Here is a 5,943-nt window from a genome sequence, read left to right as displayed (position 1 = left end):
AGAGTGAAAGGGGGAATATATAGCGTCAGGTCCCGGATGCTGTCAGGCAGTCTTGGTCACCTGTGGCCTGCCATTGGCCTCCTCCGCCTAGCACATTTCTACAGCAGCTAGGAACAACTGTTCTGTGGGCTGTCCTTAGCCGCCCAGGCCAGCACACCTGTGTCTAATTCAGGCTGCACCTCCGCCTGCCTCTCCCTTCTGTAGAGGTGGTCGGCCTACTGGTGTCTGTACGACCACACCTGTGCCCCATCAAACCCCCCCAAATGGGTGCAATTCCCCAGCAGGCTCCCGAGGAGTGCAAAGGTTGGCCTGGGATGGGCGCATGGCTCCTGACAATCTGTGAAGGTGGTGTGTCTACCTGGTTGATCCTGCCAGTTGCATATGCTTGTCTCAAAGATTAAGCCATGCTTGTGTAAGTACACACGGCTGGTACAGTGAAACTGTGAAAGGCTCAATGAATCAGTTAAGTTCTTTGATCATTTCATCTGTTACTTGGATAACTGTGATAGTTCTAGAGGTAATACATGTTGATGAGTGCTAACCTCCCAGGATATGTACATTTATCAGACCAAGACCAATCCGAGCTCGCCGTGCTGCTCTGGTAACTCTAGATAACCTCAGGCCGATCCCACGTCCCTGTGATGGTGATGATGCATTCGGATGTTTGCCCTATTAAATTTTGATGCTACTTTCTGTGCCTATCATGACCACGGATAACAGAGCATCAGGGTATGATTACAGTGAGGGAGCCTGAGAAATGGCTGCCACATCCAAGGAAGGCAGCAGGTGCGGAAATTACCCCATCCCGACTCGGGGAGGTTGTGATGAAAAATAACAAAGAGAACTCTTTTGAGGCCCTGTAATTGAAATGAGTACACTTCAAATTCTTAAATGAGGATCCATTGGAGGGCAAGTCTTGTGTCAGCAGCCACTGTAATTCCAGCTCCAATTGCTTATATTAATGTTGCTGCGGTAAAAAAGCTCGTAGTTGGATCTTGGGATCGAGTAGGCAGTCTTCCTCGAGGTGAGCTATCACCTGTCCCATCCCCTGCCTCTTGATGCTCCCTTTATGCTCTTGACAGAGTGTCCTGGGGGTCCAAAGCATTTGCATTGAAAACATTAGGGTGTTCAAAGCAGGCAGGTCGCTTGAATACTTCAGCTAGGAATAATAGAATAGGACTCTGGTTCTATTTTGTTGGTTTTCGGAACTGGGGCCATGACTTAAAGAGGCGGCCGGGGGCATCAATGTTGTGCCGTGAGAGGTAAAATTCTTGGTCAGGCGCAAGATGAACCAAAGCGAAAAAAATTGCCAGGAAAATTTTCATTCATCAATAACGATAGTTGGAGGTTCGAAGACGATCAGATACCAATGTAGTTCAGACCATAAATAATACCGACTAGCAATTAGCGGCATTATTACCATGACCTACCAAGCAGCTTCAAGGGAAATCCAAAGTCTTTGGGTCCGGGAGGGGGGTAATTGTTGCTAAGCTGAAATTTAAAGGAATTAAAGGAAGGACTCCACCAGGAGTGGGGCATGCAGCTTAATTTGACTCAACACGGAAACCTCACCCAGACACAGAAAGGATTAACAGATTGATAGCTCTATTCTCGATTCTGTGGGTGGTAGCTCATAGATGTTCTTAGTTGGTAGAGAAATGTGTCTGATTAATTCCAATAACGAGTGAGACCCCTCCATGCTAACTAGTTACACAAACCCCAACAGTCAGCGTCCAACTTGTTAGAGGGACAAGCGGCATTCACCCACACAAGATTGAGCAATAACAGGTCTGCAATGCCCTTAGATATTTGTCCATTATAAAGAATGGGGTAACCCAAAATGGTTCAAGGACCTGGGTAATAAGTAATATCAAAAAAACAATGGTCCCAACCGACACTTGAAAATCAAATGAATGAATGAACGTATTCGGAAGGAATCCTACGGCGTTATACTCGGTAGTGGACTTTTTGGGAGCTGACGCCGTAAAATTAAGTGGCATTAAATGCTCCTTTAGGAATGAGATTAATTCGCCCTACCTGGTTGATTGCATACGTGGCCATACTCGATAACACATTGCATTGATAGGAGATTACTTGGATACGCCTTAATATCCCTAACTGGACAGTAGGGATTGCAATCTACTGCTGAGATATATCGACTGATTATCATTCACAGAGGACCAGGCCACCCACGAAGGCTTTCTGGGTTGACCCCTCTACGGTATGAAGGTGGTGCTTTTTAAGTCCTGAGGAAGACCCGCAGGTCGAGGCCCCCATTTACCCACAAGGCCACAGTCGGGTCGAAACGTCGACGCTTTTTTAATATTGCAAATTGGTCCACTATGTTTCCAACTGCATTATACATGTGATTTAAGACTGTATATATGAATCTAGAGTGAATTTATTAAGAGTGGCCGTTTGCCCAAAAAGGGCTGTATATTTGTTTATCAGCCAATATATATTTTGAACCATTATAACTGTGTATATAACATTTCTGTGTCACTAATCCTGTTTAGCCTGTACACCCTTTTCTCATCACTGCACTTTTTTCTTTTTCTTGCACGGTCTTAGCAATTTTGCTTCTTCATACCGCTAATGTAATTATGTAGAAATGCATATAAATATGTGCGATGGAGTGATTCATTAAACTCCTTGTGTTCAACCTGGATTGATATGTTAGGGTGATGTTACCTTTTTTTGTCTCTTATGTAAAATAGTAGTTGATTGACTCTTTAGAGCAGAATTCTTTAATTGCACAAAAATAATTAACTTAGATATTTGTGGCTGCACTCACACTACACTGAATGGATCAGCGTGTGTTTAACCTTTGCCAACAGGTGCGGGTAACGTGCTGAACCTCGATCGTGATAGGGAGTGGGGATTTCAATTATTTCCCATGAACAAGGAATTCCCAGTACGTGCGGGTATAAGCTTGAATTTATTAATTTTCTTCCATTTGTACGCACTGCATGTCACTACTAGCAATTGGATGGTATAGTGACGTCCTCGGATCTGGCGCTGGTGAAGTGCCAAGAAGACGGTCAAACTTGATTATCTAAAGGTAGAAAAAGTCATAACAAGGTTTCCGTAGGTGAACCTGTGGAAGGATCATTAATGGTGGAGCGGCCCAAGTGACTGACATGCCAGTTCAAAACCCTCAGCCTGCCACCAAAATGGAACACCCACCTGTAGGCACAGGGCCCGGCCCTTCCCTGGCTGGTGGAGCAGGCAGTGGTTGCTGGGGCGCTTGGGCCAGGACGGGCCTCGCCTTGGGCTCCTCCACCCGCGGAGGGCTTGACCGATGTACCCATGAGGGACTGGGGGACGATAGGTAGGTGCTCCCCCAACCCCTGCCCATGAGCAGCATGTATGGTAAGCCCTCCCAAGAGGGAAACCATGCTCACCCAGCACAAAACCGAATCGCAGTCACTCCCTGGCCTGTGACCACCCTTGAAGGCCTGATGAGAAGGAGCAGGGGCCCATCAGGGAACAACGGTTCCTCTCAGTGGGTGCCTGATGGAGAGGGAGCCTAGTGGCTCTTCCCTTCCAGTGCCTCTGACCAGGACAAGGGGTGCACCAACACCAGCCCACCGGCATGGCTCGGGGCCTCTGCCTAAGCCGAAGATGAGCATGGTGGTGCATGACTGATGTGCAGGTGAGGCGACCATCCCTCACTGCCAGCTACCTGGTTTGTCCTGGTCCCTTGTGGCTGGGCTTTGGGTTTGAAAACTTTTGTTGTCCCTCCCAGTCCTCTGGGAGGGGCTAGCGGCACGCTTGTCTGCTCTGCTGCTATGGGAGCTCTTGCAAAAAAAAACAAAAAAACAATTGATGGACAGAATGCAGAACAATGTCATACATTCACCTCAGTACAGAGATCTGGGCCTAAATCCATCGTTTTTTGCACTCCACACCACCCCAGGTCAGACATGGCTATATGCAAATCAGCCTTGACCCTGTGCCTCATGGGAACAGTCCAGCCCGAACTGGCAAGCCATGTCTTTCCTGGACCGGAATCAAGCATCCAAGGACCGGTTTCTGGCTATCAGCCTTCATCATCCTGGCTAGCTTGACTCCAGTGGTGTGGAGAGCATGGGACTCACGTCTGAGCATACCCATCCCACTCGGGGTGACAAATGCAAGAAAAAAAAAAAAATTGATGGACAGAATGCAGAACAATGTCATACATTCACCCCAGTACAGAGATCTGGGCCTAAATCCATCGGTTTTTTGCACTCCACACCACCCCAGTTCAGACATGGATATATGCAAATCAGCCTTGACCCTGTGCCTCATGGGAACAGTCCAGCCCGAACTGCCAAGCCATGTCTTTCCTGGACCGGAATCAAGCATCCAAGGACCGGTTTCTGGCTATCAGCCTTCATCAGCCTGGATAGCTTGACTCCAGTGGTGTGGAGAGCATGGGACTCACGTCTGAGCATACCCATCCCACTCGGGGTGACAAATGCAAAAAAAAAAATCAAAAAACTATTGATGGACAGAATGCAGAACAATGTCATACATTCACACCCGTACAGAAATCTGGGCCTAAATCCATCGTTTTTTTGCACTCCACACCACCCCAGGTCAGACATGGCTATATGCAAATCAGCCTTGACCCTGTGCCTCATGGGAACAGTCCAGCCCGAACTGCCAAGCCATGTCTTTCCTGGACCGGAATCAAGCATCCAAGGACCGGTTTCTGGCTATCAGCCTTCATCAGCCTGGATAGCTTGACTCCAGTGGTGTGGAGAGCATGGGACTCACGTCTGAGCATACCCATCCCACTCGGGGTGACAAATGCAAAAAAAAACAATTGATGGACAGAATGCAGAACAATGTCATACATTCACCCAAGTACAGAGATCTGGGCCTAAATCCATTGTTTTTTTGCACTCCACACCACCCCAGGTCAGACATGGCTATATGCAAATCAGCCTTGACCCTGTGCCTCATGGGAACAGTCCAGCCAGAACTGCCAAGCCATGTCTTTCCTGGACCGGAATCAAGCATCCAAGGACCGGTTTCTGGCTATCAGCCTTCATCAGCCTGGATAGCTTGACTCCAGTGGTGTGGAGAGCATGGGACTCACGTCTGAGCATACCCATCCCACTCGGGGTGACAAATGCAAAAAAAACAATTGATGGACAGAATGGAGAACAATGTCATACATTCACCCGAGTACAGAGATCTGGGCCGAAATCCATAGTTTTTTTGCACTCCACACCACAGCAGGTCAGACATGGCTATATGCAAATCAGCCTTGACCCTGTGCCTCATGGGACCAGTCCAGCCCGAACTGCCAAGCCATGTCTTTCCTGGACCGGAATCAAGCATCCAAGGACCGGTTTCTGGCTATCAGCCTTCATCAGCCTGGATAGCTTGACTCCAGTGGTGTGGAGAGCATGGGACTCACGTCTGAGCATACCCATCTCACTCGGGGTGACAAATGCAAAAAAAAACAATTGATGGACAGAATGCAGAACAATGTCATACATTCACACAAGTACAGAGATCTGGGCCTAAATCCATCGTTTTTTTGCACTTCACACCACCCCAGGTCAGACATGGCTGTTTGCAAATCAGCCTTGACCCTGTGTCTAATGGGAACAGTCCAGCCCGAACTGCCAAGCCATGTCTTTCCTGGACCGGAATTAAGCATCCAAGGACCGGTTTCTGGCTATCAGCCTTCATCAGCCTGGATAGCTTGACTCCAGTGGTGTGGAGAGCATGGGACTCACGTCTGAGCATACCCATCCCACTCGGGGTGACAAATGCAAAAAAAAACAATTGATGGACAGAATGCAGCACAATGTCATACATTCACCCCAGTACAGAGATCTGGGCCTAAATCCATTGTTTTTTTGCACTCCACACCACCCCAGGTCAGACATGGCTATATGCAAATCAGCCTTGACCCTGTGCCTCATGGGAACAGTCCAGCCT

General features: G+C 48.1%; 1 pseudogene; it reads left to right on the top strand.

Annotated features, from left to right (window-relative positions):
- The first annotated feature begins 355 nt into the window (after positions 1–355).
- Positions 356–3,114, top strand: LOC144783624 (18S ribosomal RNA; annotated as a pseudogene).
- The last annotated feature ends 2,829 nt before the right edge of the window (positions 3,115–5,943 follow it).

The sequence above is a fragment of the Lissotriton helveticus genome, chromosome 9 (genome assembly GCF_964261635.1).
Source record: "Lissotriton helveticus chromosome 9, aLisHel1.1, whole genome shotgun sequence".
Classification (NCBI taxonomy): Eukaryota; Metazoa; Chordata; class Amphibia; order Caudata; family Salamandridae; genus Lissotriton; species Lissotriton helveticus.
The sequence above is the reverse complement of the archived record's forward strand: the minus strand, read 5'-3'. Positions and strand labels throughout refer to the sequence as shown.